Raw genomic sequence first — 22,691 nt, forward strand, 5'->3', positions numbered from 1 at the left:
CTGAGTAGCTGGGATTACAGGCACACGCCACCATGCCCGGCTAATTTTTTGTATTTTTAGTAGAGACGGGGTTTCACCGTGTTGACCAGGATGGTCTTGATCTCTTGACCTCGTGATCCACCCACCTCGGCCTCCCAAAGTGCTGGGATTACAGGCTTGAGCCGCCGCGCCCGGCCGAGATCTTTTCAAGTTAAATGTATTTTCGTCTTCTGTTGATAAATGGATATGTTCCAACTCTTCTTGGCAAACTACATTTACTTTAAAAAAATCCTTCAGAATTCCGTATACACACAAATATTATCAGTCAACATGGAACTGGAAATTAACTGTCAGATTTCTTCTTAACCTGGCTATTCTGGAAGAATAATCCACTGAGGGACCAGTACTGAAGATTTTGATAGTCAAATAAGAAAATAAATTTCTGGAGCCATATATAATTATTCACTTATTATTTATTATTTATACCCTCATTTTGGAGCATCCACTAGGTTTGAGGCGTTGGGTTAAGTGCTAGCAATGCAACAGTAAATCAGAAACAGTTCTTGCCTGCTCTTACAGCCTAATAAAGACAAATCAAAGAACTTCAATGCTGAAGATGTCTCAGAGACCACAGTCTAGAATTCCCCAACCCCCAATTCATGAATCAGAGAAGCAGATTTTTATACACTTTTCTTTACCTATATTATTGATAGCAGACCCAAATTCATTTATCTCGACTATTCTGTTGCAGGCAGAATTCTATGAAAGCCCCCACAATGTTTCCCACTGCTGTTACTCCCATGATTTCATTATATAATACTGCAAACGGGATATTGCAGACATAGTCAAGGTTACTAATCCATTAAGATGGAAAAATTATCTGGCTCACCTAACCTAATTATATGAGCCCCTTAAAAGCAGAGAGTTTTCTGTGGACAGTAACAGACAAGAAAGAAAATTCAAAATGTGAAAGAAATTTGATGTAAGGGAGGCTCTGTGTTCTGGGATAGAGGGGGCTATGAGGGAAGGACCTGAGGACATTCCCTAGGAGCTGAGAGCAGTCCCCTGATGACAGCCAGCAAGAAGGTGGGGGCTACAAGCTGACAACTTGATTTCAGCCTTCACCAGAAAACTCTGGTCATCCCAAGCTTCTGGCCTACCAAACTGAGAGCTACCAAATTTGGTACTGCAGCAACAGAAAAGTAATGCACATTGTTTTGTTCTCATATGTCTTTCCTGGGGACTAGTTAGCACGCTACAGACCAACTGGAGCTGAGATTCATGGATTTCAGCTACCTTCTTTATGTCCCAATGTGGAAATTAAAGTCCAAAATTTCTAGCCATATTTTCCTTTTTTTGTCTTTTTCAATTAATTGATTTATTTTTTATTTTGAAACAATCTCAAACTTCCAGAAAGCTTGGAAGTATAGTACACATTTTTTTTTTCAGGAACCATTTGGGTGCATACATTAGTGATATGATATAATGTCACCTCCAAATACTTCAATGCAATGCATTTTTTTTTCTCAACAAGGGTATTCCCCTACATACTTACAATACAACCATCAAAATCAGGAACTTAAGGTCACTTCAGCTCTCAGAACTCAGCCTACTTTCACAAAGTAGTCAAATAATTTCCTTTACATCCAAAGCTCCATTTTGGAGTCACGTGTTGTGTTTGGTTAGTCTCCTTCAACTCAGAACAGTTTATTATAGAATCCCTTGACTTTCAGGACCTTGAAACTTGAAGATTACAAGCCAATTATTCTGGAAAATGTCCTTCAATTTAGATTGTTCTGATTTTCCTTCATGATAGTCGTATACTTTTGTAGGAATGTTAGAGAAATAATCTGTGTTCTTCTCACTACTATAAAATGGCACACAATTTCTTTTTGTACAATACTAATGATGTTAACTTTGATCATTTAAGGTGGTGTCTGCCAAGTTCTCCATTTTAAAGTATTATTTTTTGCTGTGTAATTAACAAATATTTATGGGAAAGTAATTTCAGACTATGTGAATATCCTATTTGTTGTCAAATTTTTTATTTATTCATGCCTAATAATTTGATCAACACAGACTCATGGTTTATTATTTTATTGCATGTTTTATGATCTGTTGTTATCATTTATTTTGGTACTCAAATGGTCAGAAATTTGGTCAAAAGGAACCTCTTGGAGTTGCTTCAGTGTTATTTTGACAAGTTCCAAGTCCCTTTCTTCTTTCAGCACTTTCCTACTTTCTGATACATCAAGAAGTCCTGGAAAAAGGTGGCCTTTTCTCTGAGAAATACTCTTTGTAATAAAAAGTGATATTTAGAAACCAAGATCTGGACACTGAGTTCACTCATTGCTTTTAGGTTGTTGTTATCCCTAGGAACACTGGCTTTAATATCTCCAAAACACTGTGCTCTCTGCTTCCCCATGACTTTTGTACATGCTGTTCCGTCTACGTGATTGTCCTTTCTTCTTCACATAATGAACTCTTCCTACTCATTCTTTAGATCAAGGCTTAAATCCTGCTTCTTCAAGGAAACTTTCCCTGGATGCCTAGATTGGCTGAACTCTACACTCATAGCATCATGTTCTTTCCAATCTAGAATATAGCAATTATTTGGAAACATATACCTCCTCCTCATTAGACTAATAAACTTTGAAAGACAAAATCTGATTTTGATCAACATTGTATCACTAGTGCCTAGCACAACTCCTAACACATAGTAGTTCTCAACAAATATTTATGGAAATAACAAATGGGTGAGACAGTGAATGAGAGAATGAATGAAACCAGAACTAGACCCCAGTGCTTTCCTAGCTATTCCACAGTGGACACTTAGAACTTAAAAGGACAGAGCTCACTGAAATATATTCTCTAAATTCTTAGACATATGGCACAATTTTATTCTTTCTAACGGAACCCTGAATTTTTGCACACTGGATCAAATAATTTTCCACATTATTTTTGAATTTAATTCTTTAAATGGATTCAGACAAAAGTGGAAAACTGGGTACCCTCTGAGAAGGTCATTGTGTTTGCCACTATTGAGTTAATCACTTGGGCTTATTCTCCATTAGATTTATTATATTCTGCACAACTTAGCTAAGTTGCAAGAAAATAAAAAGCTACAGAAGAATATTTAATTTGATTGCATAATACTAAATCTTCACCACCTCCTGGGTCCCTAATTAAATCTTATTTTTACACGGTGCCTTGTTTTTGAATATGGGCAGTTCTGGAAGTCTCAGGAAGGGAATTTATGATACAGGAAATCCAGAAACTCACTTTGAGACAATGTGGACTTCTAATAATTCTACCATTGTCTCCACCGGAAGGCCAAACATACAATTGTCTTCTTAGCTTGATGCTTTTATGGTTTTTCTCTTGGTTTTGAATCAGACCTAGACTCAACAAAGACCCACCTATGGTTTCTGCCTGTCCCCAGCTATAACTCCAATAACTGTGCTTGGGCATTATGTCAGACGTTTTGGCATCATTTGAAGCATTTGATTATTGAATTCTGTTGACCTGCTAGAAAGTAAGTGGGGTCAGAAGGGCAGTCCTAAAATAGTTATACTTCTTTCAGTCCTGAGAGATATATTAGGAGAGTTTTCAAAAGGTTTTTTTTTCTCATTTTACAGTTTCTGAGATGGACTTCTGAGACATTTGGTATTTTTTCTTCCTTTCATCGTGTGCACTGTTTATTATAAAAACAAGAGAATCTCACAGCAACTTACACATTGAAAAATTGTTATTCAAGATTTCTCCTTTTGCCTGACTTGCACTGTGGTGTTCTTTAAGGTATCTGGCAAAAGTGAACCTATTTTTTCAACCTGGTTGAAACCTGGTTTGAAAAAACTGCTGGTAGTTCTAAAAAACACATGAGAAATGAAGAACAGCACATGTGAGTTAGGAATCTCTCTTTTGTTCTTGTGAGGCTATAGTGAAACAAAGATTCTTAGCCATATTGAGGCTCTTGTAACTTGTTCAATACTTCACACCAGAGTCTACAGTAATTATAATTCCAGAAAAATTCCTCTATTCTTCAGCTTCTTTTCAGTGGCATATTTTCCTCATTCACTAAGTTATGTTTCAGGTGGTTTAGCATTTGATTATGACTCATTTAATGTGATTTTTCAAAAGAACATTTGTTACTGCATCACATCGCAAAAATAATTGAAATGGATGCAATTCATGGATGTGATTTAATTAACTAGGACTTTTCCCCTACACTGAGAAAATGATAAGGGGGTCTCTACTAGGCAAACTAAAATATCCCAACCAAGACAACTCAGTATTCAAAGAATCAGAGCAAGCTTACAAAAGTCTCCTGTAATGAGAAGACTGTCTGAAAATACAATTTTCAGCTTTGAAGTGAATAAATACTGAGCTGCTAGACTCTACCACTTTCTATGCAGAAATGCATCTTAATTGTTGTATCACTTCTGAATTTTGGAAGGAAAATTGGCCATGTGTGTGCCATTTCTAGCAAAGGGAAAAAAAGGTAATTGGGTTTCTGTATACCATGCCTTCGGTAATGGTCTGGAAGATGGAACTGCAAAAGGCTCCTTTTTTGCTCTAGGACTATATTTCATTTGTCAGAATGAATGCAGGATATCAGGTCATTCCTAATACTGAGTAATATTCTCCCAGTTGAGCAGAGCACCACTCTGTACCAGGCATTAGCAAAGCCGAGCATGCTGACTAGAAGAGACTTGCTGGTGATATTTTAGCCTAGTCAAGTGATGGCCTCTGACCACAAAGAACATTGGCTGGGGCTCTTTCAAATTATCCAAGGGATTTTCAGGTATCTAGTCTATTTTTCTGTATAGAAATCCTCTTTAACATCCCACCAAAAGCTACTTAACTTAAAATAATATCCTACAAATACCATATTCCTGGGAGGAATCTAAAATACCACTTTATCTACTGGGGCTACTGAGTAGGGGTGATGTTGTTATGGCAAATGTCTACATTTCTGGCGTAAATATTTACTTAGCTCTGCTTGTCAACAGCTGAGTCGTTTCTCTGTTCTCCCACTTGGAGTCATTTGATACCCAGTAAGGATCACCTCCCTTGGAGGCTGCAGTGTTTATCTTCCAAGCACTAATATTAAAATATAGCTCTTGACTCAGGGGACGGCAAGCCAGGGGATTTCTGAGCATCATTCCTTCTCTTATTGAGTCTTGCATAGGGAAAACCACCTTTAAAGAATATAAATCATTGAGCTACCTGTTTCACTATAAACCACAGGTACCTTCTCTGCCAGAAGTGAAAATCTATTTTAAATCATATTTAAAATCTAAATTTAAAAGTATTGATATGTTTAGAAAATTTTAATTGTTCTAGCTTTTAAACATGTTCATGAAAAAAGTTTTTGAACTGTTTAGAAAAATGGAATCATTTAGGAAGTCTACAAAATCCTGAAAAAATTAGTTCAGTTAAGATACTTTCTTACATAGAAAATTAAATCACTCTATAGAATTAGAAACTAGAATTTACTAGCTCTTTTAGGGTGGAAACCATACCTAGCAGTTAGTAAATTGTTAGCAATCATTTGTTGAATAAATGTATAGATGGAATATTAACAAAATCGGTATTGTATTAGATAAAAAGTATAATTAAGTAATAGTACAATTATTTAATTATTTAAGTGCTAGATAACATGATTTTGACTTAACCAGTGGAATTTTTGGTGGATTTATCTTCACCTACAAGAAAAGCATCTTGGGAAATTATTGGGATGATTGGTATGAATAATATATAAAACTGTTCCTCAGATCTTTATATTCATATAAAGATCTTGGTCATTTTGCTTTTTTAAAACATAGTTTCAGAGCCATCCCTTGTAAAGAGAACTTCAAAATGTCAAGGAGAATTCACTACCTACAGAATGGGTGAGTAGAGTCACTTGGCAGGTGACAACCCAATGTCCCAAACCAAGGAATACTAAACTAGGGGATTTTTTTAACTGTCTCCTACAAGAAGGAATAAGGGGATTTCATTACTTGCCACAAGTACAGAGAACAACAGGGATAGCTTCCAAAGCAGTGCCTCCCCAAGCTAAGGGCTGGGTCAGGTTTTAAAAGCATAGGGTAATGAGGTATGATCTGATTGGATCTTGGAATAAGGTGATGCTGTGATCTGATTGGATCTTGAAATAAGGTGATCTTACTGGATCCTGCCATGAGTTTGGCCTAATTGGATCCTAAATCCTTCTATGGGGTATCCCATTGTAATTTACTCCCTACTCCTCAGTTCAAGCACTAAAGTTCCCTCTGGTTGCACACCTGGTTCATCTGGGCATGCTCAGGCTAGGTGATCTTCAACCTGAGGGTCCATGGCAGCCAAAAAAGAACTTGCAACTTTGATACATAAAAATTGAACCAGATTGGCCTGATGCAGTCACAAACGGACTCTGAAAACAGGAACGTACTAGAACACAATAATGGCAAATACACAGAAACAGCAAACCAAGATGTTTCCTTGGCACTTTTAAAAGCATGACATATCTATGATTATCATTTTGCTGCAAATCATATAGTGAAAATTTAGAAATCAAATTTATTTTCTTATGTTTGTCAGAAGCATTTTATATCTCTAGGGTATGGAAATTAAACTGCTGTTGCAACTTAGGAAATAATGTACAATAGTTATTAGACTTTCACATTTCTTTTTAAACTAATGTAGAATACCAAATAATAAATTACTATTTAACATCTCCTATGTTCCAGTACTATTCTAAATACTTCCCAGTATGAAAAAAAAGAGCATATGTCATTATCACTATGTTCAAGTGACATATTTCTTATAGGGGAAAAATGTAACTATTAATAATAACCATGAAATAAATACTAAACAACTCAAAACAGAAAGAATTAAGTCCCAAGTAGCTATGGAAAAAACATCTTAGGGAAAGATGTCATGAAGTAGTTGAAATTGACTTTATGCTTTATGGAAACAATCCAGAAAAATGAAGGGCAAGAATAGGCATGTGCAGCCCAGTGAGCAACAGGAACCTGATGGCAGAGAGGAGAAGGCATATGACATGAGTGAAGTCAGAATATGGACCCTTTGAGAACAATGGTACTTTACTGGAGGAGTGTATGGGATGAGTGCACCCCGCAAGCTATTTTCAGTAGAAATGTAAATGAAGGAAAGACTTTCATTAGAAGCCAGGTTAGACCTGAATGACGTTCAATTGTCAGGGGGATGATTCAAGATATCAATTCATTTTTTCTTTCTTCTTCTTGTGCCCATTCCCTGATGGGTCTTCCATTCACCTATAACAAGCAATCTGTTGGTTAGGAATGGCTAAGTAATATGTTTCAACTATGAGCTTATTCTTCAGACAATTCTTGTACCACAGCCCACTTCCTGGCCTACACTCTTAACATTCATGTCTTCTTGGTAAAATTACTGTATTAGTCTGTTTTCATGCAACTGATAAAGACATACCTGAGACTGGGCAATTTACAAAAGAAAAATGTTTAATTGGACTCACAGTTTTATGTGACTGGGGAAGCCTCACAGTCACGGTAGAAGGCAGTGGGGAGCAAGTCACATCTTATGTGGATGGCAGCAGGCAAAGAGAGAGCTTGTGCAGGGAAGCTCCCGTTTTTAAAACCATCAGATCTCGTGAGACTCATTCACTATCATGAGAACAGTGCAGGAAAGACCTGCCCTCATAATTCAGCCACCACCCACTGGTTCCTCCCATGACATCTGAGAATTATGGGAGTTATAATTCAAGATGAGATTTAGGTGGGGACACAGCCAAACCACATCAACTACTCCTTGACTAATTATTTAATTATAATTAAATAGTAATTATTTAAATAATTAAAGCTTTTGAAAAAACATTTTATTTTGAATACTGTCACACTTACAAAAAAGTTATACAAATATTGTTGGACTATGCCTGTATACCTTTCACTGAACTACCCCAAATTACTGTATTATGAAGCAAATCTACATATTTTCTTTTTGAATTTTGCCAGTCTCCCCCTAATGTCTATTTTCAGGTCTAGAATCCAATCGAGGAGGTCATGTTGCGTTCTGTTGTCATTCTCCTTTGACTCTTGTAATCTGGAATGGTTCCTCAGACTTTGTCTTTCATAACCTTGCCTCTTTTGAAGTGTATTGTTTGGTTGTTTTGCAAAAGGTTTCTCAATTTGGATTTTTCTGATGTTTCCACATGATTAAATTCAGTTGTGTAATTTTAGCAAAAATACCAAAGATCAGACATGTCATTATCGGTGTGTTATAACATTAGGTACATGATGCCAATGTGTCTTATTACTGATGATGTCAGTAATAAGATTAACATTTGGCTAAGATAGTATCTTCTCCACTATAGATTCTGTAGCTCACACATTATTGCTGATTTGTGGATTCATCTCATAAGTGTGAGACAGTGACTTAGATTGCAAAGCCTCTATCTTTCTCTAGTTCTGCATTCAGCTTTGCCAACTCTGGGCCACATGTGTGTGTTAGCTTTGTGATGAAGAATTCTCACTTCAATATGGGTATACCACTTATACTAACAAGGTAAGAGATAACAAGAACAACAAGCATTTCATTCCTGTTTGTGCTTGTGGGTTCCAGGTTTATTTTTTTGTCTCTTCTCTTGCCCCCAGCTTTATGCACATCAAATTCTAGTAGCAGGCATGCAGGCAACAACCTTACAGAGACTGATTAGCCAGTTTCCACAATTGCTTATGGTCAAATCATTTATTTATATTATGCTTCTTTGACTGATTCCAAAGTTTTGTACTAACAAGTGGATGCTATTATAATAAATACCTAAAAATGCTGGAGTGTCTTTAGAACTGATTGATAAAAGATAAAAGGTATTTTGAAAAAAATGTATTAGAAAAAGCCTAAACTTCCTTGAATAAACTAATATAAATCTGGACTTTGAGAATGCTGCTGGCAAGGGGTCCGAAGGAAAGGAAGAAAATGTTAAGGCTGGATGAGACTGAAATAAGAGAGCTCTATGTCATGCAGCAGCAGAAAACCTAGTGCACCTGTCATAACTTGGAAAGCAAAAAAATGTGCCTAACAAGCTGGGTGATCTAACCAAGAAAATTTTCAAGCAAAATGTTAAAGCTGCCACCTGGTTTCTTCTGCTGTTTATAGTAAAATGCAAAAAGAGAGAAATAAATTAAGGAAAGGACTGTTAAACAAAAAAGAGCTAGGACTTGATGACTTTAAAAGTTCTCAGCCTCCTCAAACAGCAAACAATGCTAGGAAATGGCTTTCAAACAAAGAATCAAATTTGGAGCACTACCTGAAAAACACGATCTGGCGATGAAGATGAAGATTTGACTGCAAAGTCTTTTCTTAACACCGTAGAAAGGCAGTGCCTCAGAGAACTATTCAGTCACACAAAAGGCCCTTTAAGATTAAAGATGTGCCACTGCCACCTTGGGTTGAAAAGGACAGGCAGTACAAAGAGGAAGCTGGAGCCCTAAAAGGTCAGAAAGTAGGCTAGGAAACTACTCATATGAAAACATGTGACATCTTTCATGATAAAGGGAGGGTGATCCAGCAGGCAGAACCAAGAGCCTTGTTATAGACCAAAGCGTTTCCCCCAAAATTCATATGTGGAAGCCCCTAACCTCATATGAGATGGTATCAGAGATAGGGCTTTAGAAAGATACTTAAAATTTTAAATAAGTTCATAAGGGTGGAGCCCTGATTGGATAAGACAGGGGTCCTTATAAAAACAAGAGAAACTAGACTGTCTTCCCCCCGCCCCCCGTTTCTCTGCACACACACGGAAGAAAGACCACGTGAGGACACAGTGAGGAGGCAGCCATCTGCAAGCCAGGAAGAAAGGCCTCCTTGCTTATACCTTGATCTTGGACTTCTGGCCTCCAGAAATGTGAGAGAACAAATTTCTGTTGTTTACAAGGCACCCAGGTAGTGGTATTTTGATAGCAGCCTGGGCTGACTAGTCTAATCCCAGAGGGCAGAGCCAACAGCCGTAGAGAATATCAGTAGGCCTTAATACCTAATTAAGGAATTTCCAACATTTGTCCAGTTAGATTTCAGAATTGTTATGAGTTAAAACGCACGATCTGAATGAAGAGACCCCCAAACAGGCTTTGGGTGAGAAACAAGGCTCTTTATTCACCCAGGTGAGTGGTCTGAGCCCGAAAAGAGAGTCAGGGAGGGCAGTGGGATAGAAGCTGGTTTTATAGGTTTTGGGTAGGCAGTGGAAAGTTACAGACGTTACAGTTTAGGGCAGTTTTTGCAAGCTTGGAGGGGATCATAGGGTCTGGAGTCAGCAGGTTGACCAAGGTCAGTTATAAAGTCCATTTGCGTTATCAATTACGGTGGGAATAAGGAACAATAGAGAATGTCTCAAAGTTAATTAGGCGCCACAGGGGTTGATCATTCTTCACTTCTGTGGTTTTCCAGTTACTTCAAACTTTCTGTTTCCAGGAACTCATCTGGAGTGTCCATGCAGGTCACAGAGGTTACCATGGTGTAGTCCATGGCACTGTCAGTTGGCCTAAAAGACCTTACATTATGGATCAGAGACTTCTTCGTGCCCCCCACATTTTCCCTGTTCTTGAAGGAATATTTATAGTTGTTAACCTGTACCTGTTCCACCACTGTATATTGATGTGTGAGAAGCAAAGAACCTGGATTTTTTTTTTTTTTTTTTGAGAGTCTCATTCTATCGCCCAGGCTAGAGTACAGTGGTGTGATCTCTGCTCACTGCAACCTCCACCTCCCAGATTCAAGTGATTCTCCTTCCTCATTCTCCCAAGTAGCTGGGATTGCAGGCACCTGCCACCACACCCAGCTAATTTTTGTATTTTTAGTAGAGATGGAGTTTCACCAGGTTGGCCAGACTGGTCTTGAACTCCTGACCTCAGGTGATTCACCTGCCTTGGCCTCCCAAAGGGCTGGAATTACAGGCGTAAGCCACTGCACCTGGCCTGGATTTTTATTTTCACAGGTCTCTATAGTAAGAGAAACTCCACATAAGGAGCTGAACTTTGGAACTAACCCTGAGAAATCTCTTTTGTACCTGGACCTGACTTAGTTGATGAAATCCTGAACTTTGAGCTGATGCTGTAATGAAATAAGACATTGGGGACATTGGGAGGGAATGAATGTATTTGGGATGTGAGAGAAATGTAAATTATTGGGACCCAGAGTCTAGACTGTGGTAGGTAGCCTCTAACATGGCCCCAAATGATACCCTTCTCCTAACTTCAAACTTTCTGTTTCCAGGAACTCACCTGGAGTGTCCATGCAGGTCATACTATTGACATACTTCTGAAAAATAGAATATAGAGGAAGCAATGGTATGTCATTTGGGATTAGATTACAAAGAGACCCTGGCTTCTACCTGGAGATGCTCCCTAAATCACTCTTTAAGGGAAACATCTTCCATGTTATAGAGTTTCCCTGTGGAGAGAACCATGTGGACAAGAAACTGGTGTCTTTGGCTAATAGCCAGTAAGGACCTGAGACCTGCCAAGAATTACATAAATGTGTTTTTGGAAGGGGATATTTATCTAGCCCAGCCTTGTATGATTGGAGATCCAGCCAACAACTTCATGGCACCCTTGCAAAGCATCTTGATCCTGAGAAATCCACTTAAACTTTGCCCAGATTCCTGACCCACAACTTTGGGATAATGAATTTCCGATGTTTTTAGCCACTAAGCTTTGGTAATTTTTGTGTGCACTAGAAGGTAACAAATACATTTGTTATAATGGCATCTCTCCTTACAATTTTTTCAGTGTATCCTTAAGTTTGCTTCCCTTCCAATATCTGATTTTACCCTGAGTTTTAGTCTATTAATCTCTTAGATTGGCTTATAGTAATTATCTACATAATTATCAATTATAATTATTATTTATATAATGTGTACTATAATCTATATACTATACTATATATTAACTGCATTATAATACATAGTAGAAAAACATTAGCTTGTTATTATAGATTATTTTAAATATACACAAAAGTAAAGTAAACAAATATAATAGACTCCCATGTCCCTATCACCCACTTTCAACACTTATGGTCAATATTGATACAACACAACATTATTGACACAACCCATAGTCAATATCATTTCATCTCTACCTTTACTCACTCCTCTCTCTCAGATTATTTTCAAGCAAGTCCCAGACATATCATTTATTCTATAAAATTTTTAATATGTATCCGTCTTTAGAAAAACACTTTAAGGTTATGAGTTGACCGTAGAAGTTATATCAAGGAGTAGTCGGACAACAGAGATAAGACCTTCAGAGCAAAGCCAAGTATAGTCATTCATGTTAATATTCTTCTACTCAGGTTATGAATAAACTATTTGAAAATGTTAAGACTGTATGAGACTGGAGTAAGAGAGCTCTTTGTCATGGACAGGAATTTTGGATTAGAGATTAGCAAGCTGAAGAGAGAGGGAAAACAGTTGAAGAAAGAAAGGGAAATCCAGCATCACGGCAATAGGCTAAAGCCAAAGTCAGATGTATAACCAATGATGATTAACTGCAATGAGAATGATCAAGTAACCTTTAAGACCAAGGCTGTCTAACACTAAAGGTTAGATTACATCAAATATGTTGCATATTTTATATATTTCTCATTTAGTTCCCCAAGTCCTTCAGGAAAATCTGCTATGTACATATCCTATACTCAGAGGACTTTAGTAGTAAGCAGTTTGGACAGTGTAAAGCAGAGTGAAATATGACCTTACAGATAGGAAGTGAAAGGCTGAGAAGAACTTGATAATTCAATAGAGCAAGAACTAGAAGTCAGAGCGATCAAAAAAAATGCAAGTGACATCCCCCCCCATTGATCAAACCCAACAGGAATCAATGTAGCTATGGAAAAATGTTCTAGGTTTCCAGTAATATATGAGAAGAGAATTCAATAGATTTTTGCTTGAACACTGAAGGAAAGGGACTCTAGGAATCTAGAGAATATGTCATTACTCCAAGAGGCTGCCATTTTGGTTGCACACACAGGCACACAGACTCACCTACAAATGTACCTCCTGTTGATAAAATCAAGAACAACCCTAGTGCTGATGCCTATTGTAATATCTATAAGTTATGATGCATTTTGTAAAAGAAAAAAAGTTTTACCACCTGGTTCTACTGTCAGTGAACTACCAGAAATGATCGGGTACAAATATAAATGGCCCAGTTGAGTACATCTGCAGAATACAGATATGGTTTTTCCTGCAAATTGCTCAAAGTGGGCTATCAAGGATATAAAAATAGAACAAGGATATTATACTCAACTGATATGAAAAAAGATGGCTTTTAAGTTGAGTCGGTGGATTACAGTTTTTGGGTAAATAAGAATTCTATTGAAATTTTTTTTATTATCAGTTGTAAAAATCTTGTGGCAAATAAAATCCAATTTACTATGTCTCAAAACATTTTTTTTTAAACAGGAATTTTGGTTTCTTTGTTTCATATAATCAAGGCTGCATAAGACAGAGAGAATTGTATATAAGAATTCCCTACCCTGGTCTTAAAATGTAGCTTTTTTTAGTAACAGCACCCATGATTCACAGCTCTGCTTACCTATAAAACTGGGAGTTTTTATCTCAATCGCCTAAATCACTGTACTGGAGGAAGACTTTATTGTTCTTGGATTTTATTGTCAAACACAGAGGAATAATTTTACAGAGCAATTTCCTCTCCATTGCCTACAGCAATGATAAAACCAAAAATGTGTACAAGGGTAAAATGTGGTGTCAATCAAAAAACAATCAATTTTACCATATTTAGAGGGTTTTTTTAAAAATAAAAGTATCTTTTTGATGTAAGTATTGACTTGTCCTTGATTTCTGAAAGGAGGGTGGTATTGCAGGATATGGTTGAAGGATAGCCATAATCTCATTTCTCTCTTACGGATGAGTTATTGCAGATTTAGAGGTTATAAATTGCCCTCTCCCAGTAATCCATTATATTAGTCAGGATTCTCTTATAGAGACAAAACTAATAGGAGATATATTTTATATATATGTGTATATATATATGCGTGTGTGTGTGTGTGTGTATATATATATATTATTATGAAGTATTAACTTATTAAGTATTAACTTAATACTTAACATTAAGTTAATATTAAGGAGCTTATTAAGTAGTAACTTACACGATCACAAGGTCTCACAATAGGCTGTCTGCAAGCTGAGGAGCAAGGCGAGCCAGTCCAAGTTCCAAAACTGAAGAACTTGGAGTCTGATATTTGAGGGCAGGAACCATCCAGCATGGGAGAAAGATGTAGACTGGGAGGCTAGGCCCATTTCTTCTTTTCATTTTTTTCTGCCTGCTTTCTATTAGCTGCAAGCTGATTAGATTGTGCCCACAAAATTAAGGGTGGATCTGCCTTCCCCAGCCCACTGGCTCAAATGTTAATCTTTTGGCAACACCCTCACAGACACATGCAGTGTCAATTCTCTGTATTCTTCAGTCCAACCAAATTGACACTCAGTATTAACCATCACAAGTCCACCCCTTGTCAACTTAAACCCATACACATCTACTGATATCATGCATAACATTCAAATGAAGACCATAATGAGGTCATAATTATGCCTACCTTAATACAGCTATCCTTCGTACAACCAGAAATGCCAATCTCCAACTCAAATACTATCACATAAAGTTAACAATACTTAAATGCTAATATGAGGTCAATAAATCTTATGTTATATGATAAAGGAAAAGAAAACGAAGACATTTTCTTAGTACAAGTGTATACATGCACAAACATGTTTTTAACAAAAGAAAGAGGAAATACTTGTGACAATTACAGTCCTCATTTCTATAGCTGGTCATGTAGTTGGAGCTGGTATTGATGACTACCTTCTTCTACTACCCATTCTGTATTCCCTTTGCCTTCAGCAAGTGCCTCAGCAGGTTGCGATTTTTTTCCTCGTGGAGTGACACAAACCTTCATTCCTGAGAAGCCTGGGCCATTTGTAGTCCTGCCTGGATTGGGCTGTTGTAGCTTCCCACTGGCCTTAATCACCGGGCAGGGTAATATTAAGAGATACCCTAATGGATCTCCTGTGTTCCATACATAGTGTTCCTTACTTCTGTTGTGGAGTAGTAGACTGATTTCATCTTGATGGTCCGGGTCAATCACCCCAGCCAACACTGTAACTCCCTTCTTAGCCTGTTGACTAAGTGACTATCTTTAAGTAGGAGGACCCCAAAGTGTCCAGGTGGCAATCTTAACTTCCAGTTTAATTAACTTGTTGTTGTGTCTCCTGGTGGCAGCGTTCCTCCCTCTGGAACTAAGACCTCTAGGCCAGAAGAACATAGTGTCATGGGAACAGGAAGCAATCATTTTGCTAGTGGATCACTTAGGGGTGATAGTGAGTGGTGCCACTTCCACTTCCACCCCTTGATTCCTGGAGCTATGAATCCTGGCTATGGGAGAAACAGTATCATATATTGGATGCTGATTCAGACCATACATGGTATTCTGGAGAACTTGGCCCCAGCCCTGCAAAACATTGTCACCTAGTTGGTATTGTAATTGTGACTTCAAAAGGCCATTTCACCATTCTATCAATCCAGCTGCTTCTGGATGATGGGGAATATGGTAAGACCAGTGAATTCCATGAGCATGAACCCACTGCCACACTTCTTTAGCCACAAAGTGAGTGCATTCATCAGAGGCAACGCTGTGTGGAATACCATGATGGCGGATGAGGCATTCTGTGGGTCCATGGATGGTAGTCTTGGAAGAAGCACTGTGCACAGGAGAGGCAAACCCATATCTAGAGTAAGTGTCTATTCCACTGAGATCAAACCTCTGCCTTTTCCATGATGGAGGAGGTCCAGTATAATCAACCTGCTACCACGTATCTGGCTGATGACCCCGAGGAATGGTGCCATATCAAGGGCTCAGTGTTGGTCTCTGCTACTGGCAAATTGGGCACTCAGCAGTGGCGATAGCCAGGTCAGCCTTGGTGAGTGGAAGTTCATGTTGCTGAGCTCATGAGTAACCTCCATCCCTGCCACCATAGCCACTCTGTTCATGGGCCCATTGGGCAATGACAGGGGTGCCTGGGGAAAGAGGCTGAGTGGTGTCTACAGAACTGGTCATCCTATCCACTTATTAAAATCCTCCTCTGCTGAGGTCATGCATTGGTGAGCACTCACATGGGATACAAATATCTTCACAGTTTTTGACCACTCAGAGAGGTCCATCCACATACCTCTTCCTCAGATTTCTCTGTCACCAATTTTCCAATCATGCTTCTTCCAAGTTCCTGATCATCCAGCTAAACCATTGGCTACAGCCCATGAATCAGTATATAGTTGCACATCTGGCCATTTCTGCTTCCATGCAAAGTGCACAACCACGTGCACTGCTCAGAATTCTGCCCACTGGGAAGATTTCCCTTCACTGCCGTCCTTCAGGGATATTCTAGAAAGGGGCTGTAGTGCTGCAGCTGTCCATTTTCGGGTAGTGTCTGCATATCGTGCAGATCCAGACCCTAGTATTCTCTTCCTCTGTCAATTGATTACAGGAAACTCCCCATGAGGCTATTGATGCAGGCTGGGGGAGAGAAGACAGGGTGGCAAGAGTGGAGACCATGAGCATTTGAGCCACTTCCTCATATAACTTACTCATGCCTTCAGGACTTGCTCTAGGCTGATCATATTTATGATCAACCACTTCCATTTGCTGATGGAATGCTGCTGTGCACAGCCCACTTTATGGCTAGATGGATCAGAAAGCACCGAGTTCATCATAGGCAGTTCAGGTCACATGGTGACTTGATGACCCATGATCAAACGTTTGGTTTCCACCAAAGCCCAATAAAAGGCCACAAGCTATCTCTCAAAAGGACAGTAGTTATCTGCAGAAGATGGCAGGGACTTGCTCCAAAATCCTAGAGGCCTCCATTGTGATTCATCTACAGTGGCCTGCCAAAGGCTCCAAACAGCATCCCTATCTGCCACTGACACCTCAAGCACCCCTGGATCTGCTGGGTCATACGGCCCGAGTGACAGAGCAGCTCGCACAGCAGCCTGGACCTGTTGCAGAGCCTTCTCCTGTTCTGGACACCACTCAAAACTGGAAGCCTTTTGGGTCACTCAATAAATGGGCCAGAGTAACACACCCAAATAAGGAATGTGTTGCCTCTAAAATCCAAATAGGCCCACTAGGCATTATGTCTGTTTCTTGGTTATAGCAGGGGCCAAATGCAGCAACTTAACCTTTACCTTAGAAGGAATATTTCAACAGGCCCCTAGAAATTTTTGGAACCCTAGAAATCTTACTGAGGTAGAAGTTTCCTGAATTTTAGTTAGATTAATTTCCCATCCTCTGGCATTCAAATGTCTTACCAATAAGTCCAGGGTGTGTGCTACTTCTTGCTTACCAGGTCCAAGCAGCATGATGTCATCAATATAATGGACCAGTGCGATATCTTGCAGAAGCAAAAAACAATCAAGGTCTCTCCGAATAGGACTGTGATGCAAGCTGGAAGGTTGAAATACCCCTGAGGTAGGACAGTAAAGGTATATTGCTGGCTTTGCCAGCTGGAGAAAAATTGCTTCTGGTGGGCCTTATGGACAGGAATGGAGAAAAAGGCATTTGCCAAGTCAGTGGTTGAATACCAGGTACCAGGAAATGTGTTAATTTGCTTAAGCAATGAAACCACATCTGGTATAGCAGCTGCAATTGGAATCACCACTTCATTAAGCATATGATAATCCACTGTCATTCTCCAAAATCCATCTGTCTTCTGCACAGGCCCAATGGGAGAGTTGAATGGGGTTGTGGTGGAAATCACCACCCCTGTGTCTTTCAAGTCCTTCATGGTGGTACTAATCTCTACAGTTCCTCCAGGGATATAATATAATTTTTGATTTACTATTTTTCTAGGTAGAGGCAGCTCTAATGACTTCCATTTGGCCTTTCACACCATAATAGGCCTCACCCTACCAGTCAGGGAGCCAATGTGGGGGTTCAGTCAGCTGCTAAGTATGTTTATGCCAATTATACATTCTGGCACTGGGGAAATGACCACAGGATGAGGCCAGGGACCTACTGGACCCACTGTAAGCCAATTTCTGAGCTAAAACTCCATTAATTACCTGACCTCCATAAGCCCCTACTTTAAATAGAGGACCACAATGACATTTTGGTCCTCTAGTAAAACGTCAACTCAGAGCCAGTGTCCAGTAGTCCCCAACATGTTGGATTATTTCCCTTTTCCCAGTGCACAGGTACCCTGGCAAAAGGCCAGAGGTCTCCTTGGGGAAGGATGGGAGAAAGATTCACTACATAAATTGTCGGTAATGTAGTGGGGTCCTTCCTCAAGGGGACTCAGCTTCCCCCTCATTCAAGGGGTTTGGGTCTGTCAACTGGCTCAAGTCTGGAAATTAATTGAGGGGTCGTGATTATTTATTTATTTATTTTGAGATGGATTCTCACTCTGTTGCCCAGACTGGAGTACAGTAATGCAATCTTGGCTCACTGTAAACTCTGCCTCTCAGGTTCAAGCGATTCTCCTGCTTCAGCTTCCTGAGTAGCTGGGATTACAGATGTGCACCACTACACATGGCTAATTTTTGCATTTTTAGTAGAAATGGGGTTTCACCATGTTGGTAAGCTTGTCTTGAACTCCTGACTTCCAGTGATCTGTCTGTCTCTGCCTCCCAAAGTGCTGGGATTAGAGGTGTGAGCCAACATACCTGGCCAATTCTCTATTTCTGTAATTCAAATTAGTCTTTTGTCCATTCAATCTAGAAGTTTTCTGTTTGTATAATTAAGTAGGGATGCAGCAGGCTTCCTATCAATTTCACCTCTAGGAACACTGTGATTGACTAGCCAGTGCCAGAACTCTACATGAGTCAGACTATTCTGATTGTCGCTTTGCATCTGCTGTCTGTTATGGTAGCTACTCCCACCTTGCCTTTGATAGTTGAGTGCTGCTACTTGGCTCTTGCCACCTTGGGATCCAATTGTTGCCAGTGTACTTAAATTTTGTAGTTGAGTGACTGCAGTTCCCACTGTTAGATCTGACATACAGAAAAGAGTAATTACAGGGCTCTTCAAAGATACAGGTGCTGCCCTCACAAATTTCTTTTGCAAGGCATTGGTCAGGGTATATCTTCTGGACACTCCCAGCTGGGATGAGTAGGTGTAAAGTGACTGATCCACTCCACCATCCCAATCTTCCTAAGTCTTTGGATCCCTTCCTCTACATTAAACCAAGGGAGATCAGGCATTTCCAGCTCACTCACAGTGGGCCATCTTTTAATCTATATTTCAGCTAACCAAGCAAATAAATGATTAGAACCTTCTTTAACTCCCCAAGTTGCAAAATTAAAAGCAGAGTCCCTACTTAGTGGGCCCAAATCAATAAATTCAGCCTGATCCAACTTTATGCTCCTTCCACCATTAACCCACATCTTTTATATCCATTCTCATGCCTATTCTTCAGATTGCTATTTATATAAATTAGAGAACTCAAACAGTTCTTTTGGAGAATAGCCCACCTCCTAATGGGTCACACTCTCAACCTCATCTCTAGGGTCTCACTGGAGTTTTAGTTGTAGGTCTAGAAGCAAACAGGGGTGTTGGGGGTGGCTCCTGAGGAGAATCAATATTATCTTGCCTGGTAATTGCCTCAGGGAAGCCATCACTGTTGCCTCAGTTAGTGCAGGGTTTATCTCTTCAGAAAAAGGAGGAAAGGCTGATGGCAACATGGGTCAGGAGAGGATGTTGCCACTACTGGGGACGGGGAAGCTGTTTCTTCTGGCCAAAAAAGTTCATCAGAGTTTACAAACTCAGTGTCCCCAGCTTCATCAGGGTCCTCTCCCACATCTCCATTCCAAGTTTCAGGGTCCCATTCTTTTCCAACTGATTCCCTCACTTAAACAGTAGACAACTGGTGAGGCTGTGCATGCATCTTTGGTGGCAGGTCAGCCACTGGCATGATAAGCGCTTGTGTCTGTTTTTCCATGATTTCAGCTCTCTCTCTCTACAAGAGATAAGAGTCTCAGTCAGGGCAATCTTAGCAGATTTGAGGCTCAGTATCTGCTTCTGAAGCTGGGAAACAAAATTCCTGAGTTTATCCTTTTCTTTTGTCACTTTGTCCGCTGAATTTAGGAGCAATCAACCAGCTTCATTATGTGCCTTGGTTCTCCACATTGGTGAAATGTATTATGTATAAAGTCACTAAACTCCTTGCCTCTCATGAGCAGTGAATCAGGAGTGTCAAATGCATGTATTTTGCACAATTCTCTAAATAGTTAAAGCCAAGGACTATCAGTGGTCTCCCCACAGTTAGAAGTAGGGTCCTTAGCACTTTGGGGCCTAGTCATTGAGCAGCCAACTCCAGAAGCCCCAGTGAAAGAGCCCACCCTTGATATTCTGTTCCTCTAGAACCACTCCTGGTACCAAAATCTGTATGAGTCAGGGTTCTCCCAGAGGGAAAGAGCTAATAGGAGATGGAAGGATGGATGGATGGATGGATGGATAGATAGATAGATAGATAGATGATAGATAGATAGAGGAGTTTGCTAAGTATTAACTCACATGATCAAGGACCCACAATAGGCTGTCTGCAAGCTGAGGAGCAAGGATAGCTAGTCTGAATCCTAAAACTGAAGAACCTGGAGTTCAGTGTTTGAGGGCAGGAAGCATCCAACATAGGAGAAAAACGTAGACTAGGAGCCTAGGCCTATCTGCCCTTTTCTCATTTTTCTGCCTTCTTTATATTTGCTGAAAGCTGATTAGGTTGTGCCCACCAGATTAAGGGTGGATCTGCCTTCCCCAGCCAACTGCCTCAAATGTTTATCTCTTTTGGCAACACCCACACAGACACAGCCAGGCACAATCAAGTTGACAGTATTAACCATCACACCCATCATATTTCTGAGTTTATCAGAGACATTTCAATACTGGTGAAAAACAAGTATTATACATCTGTGATGTATATCTATATATATTCTCATATACAGCGCAAATATTCATGCATGTATGTATGTGTATACAGAGAGAGAAGAAGGACCAACGGAATGAAGATATAGAAACCATACCATGTTCATTCCCCTCTCTGATATTCTAATCACCTTCATCTTGCTCATCTTGCCAGGGTCTCTTTATAGCCTCCCTCCTCACTCAGTTTCTCCCTGACATTTAAGATCCACTACAAGTCTTTTCCTGACTACACTGGACTTTTGCATTCTTCTTCTTCTCCATGCTCTTCTAGTACACGTCCTAATATACCACATGACTTAGCATTTAAATACACGCTTTTATTGCTCTCTGAATATTCCATGTGACAGTTTCGTCTCCCCAAGAAGATGGCTCAAGGGCAAGAACTTCGTGTTACCGTTATGTATTACCATATTCTTTCTTGCTTTGCTGTGTCATGGATGCTAAATAAATAAGGATTAATAGATTGAAATAACCAAGTTTCCAATTAGCTTGTCATTTTGACTAAAAATTTGTAATTGGTTCTCAAAATTAGGGCCTACAATATTTAGAATGTTCGTGTGCATTCCAGGCATTCATATCCTCTATTTGAAATATAGCATAGCTTAGTAGTTAAAGCCACATTGTCTTTGAATCCCAGCTCTCCAATTTACTAGTTCTGTGATCTTGAACAAGTAACCCAAATGTCCTCTGCTTAGATTTACTTTCAATAAGATAGGAAAAATTATAGCATCTAACTCATAGAATACTATGAAAATTAAATAAATTAATTCATGAACAGCATATACAAGATCTTGTATTTAGAAAGCACTGTATAGATAAGGACTATTTTGCTATAGTTGAATGAAAATCATAACTTAGATTTTTTTGGCCACTTGTACAAAAAATTGGGTTGAAGAAACCGAAGGCATTTTAAGCTCAGTTTCTAGGTAGTAAATAAATAATCCATTTAAGAAGATATAGATGGTGAGGTCTGAATTAAATGACAGGAGGTTTATTCCAAACATAAGGCAAAAATGATCAAGGTTAGCCTGTACCAAAAGCCTGAAATTTTATCCTTCTTCAGTCTTAGTCATTTTTTAGATCCTCACCAAACAGTTTAGATCAAGTTGAAAAGAGAAAATTGATACTAGGAGCAAACTTAATAACCTGGTGTTCTGGGGTTCATATGCCTCCACAGCCTAAGATAGTATGTTTCTCAGCTGACAGAAATGATGTTGATCTTGAGGGAAATATATGTAAACTGCATCTGTGTGTGTGTGTGTGTGTGTGTGTGTGTGTGTGTGTGTGTATTATGTATATATAATATGTAAAGGAAATGTTAGCTATGTTAAATAAATGCAGTTTTCTGAATTTATGAGATGTAAAATAAATACTTATATATTTTACATTTACATATATATTTGAAATACATATATATATATATTTGAAATGTGAGATAAAATAGTTAAAATCAAAACTAGGCCAAGAAAACGGCTAGGTAATAACATTAGTTCCAAATAACCAAGCAACTTAGAATGTTATTTCCCTTGACACCCTCTGCCTAGGTTTTCTCACGTCAGTGCAATATAACTAAACTAATTTGCCTTGTAGAAATGAAGTGAACAATAACGAGAAAAGACAGTAAAGTGTAATACAAATAATACGAGTTTAGATGTCAAAACACATTAGTGGGAATCCTACTTTCTAATAAAATACTTGCAGAAGTGTAGAATGCTAGTTCTAAGTTCATTCAGTTATTAAGAGCTTAG

At 39.0% G+C, this 22,691-nt stretch overlaps 2 long non-coding RNA genes across 2 annotated transcripts; both read left to right on the forward strand.

Moving 5' to 3' along the window:
• The first annotated feature begins 4,651 nt into the window (after window positions 1–4,651).
• On the forward strand, window positions 4,652–9,798 carry LOC116559620. Its single transcript, XR_004272564.1, has 4 exons — window positions 4,652–4,783; window positions 4,992–5,036; window positions 5,808–5,873; window positions 9,765–9,798. It is a non-coding gene; the product is annotated as an uncharacterized LOC116559620 (long non-coding RNA).
• A 24-nt stretch (window positions 9,799–9,822) lies between these two features.
• On the forward strand, window positions 9,823–11,732 carry LOC116539735. The gene is made up of 2 exons (XR_004264181.1): window positions 9,823–9,865; window positions 11,230–11,732. It is a non-coding gene; the product is annotated as an uncharacterized LOC116539735 (long non-coding RNA).
• The last annotated feature ends 10,959 nt before the right edge of the window (window positions 11,733–22,691 follow it).

Source organism: Sapajus apella, unplaced genomic scaffold (assembly GCF_009761245.1).
Source record: "Sapajus apella isolate SASKATOON/1434 unplaced genomic scaffold, GSC_monkey_1.0 scaffold1, whole genome shotgun sequence".
Taxonomy (NCBI): domain Eukaryota; kingdom Metazoa; phylum Chordata; class Mammalia; order Primates; family Cebidae; genus Sapajus; species Sapajus apella.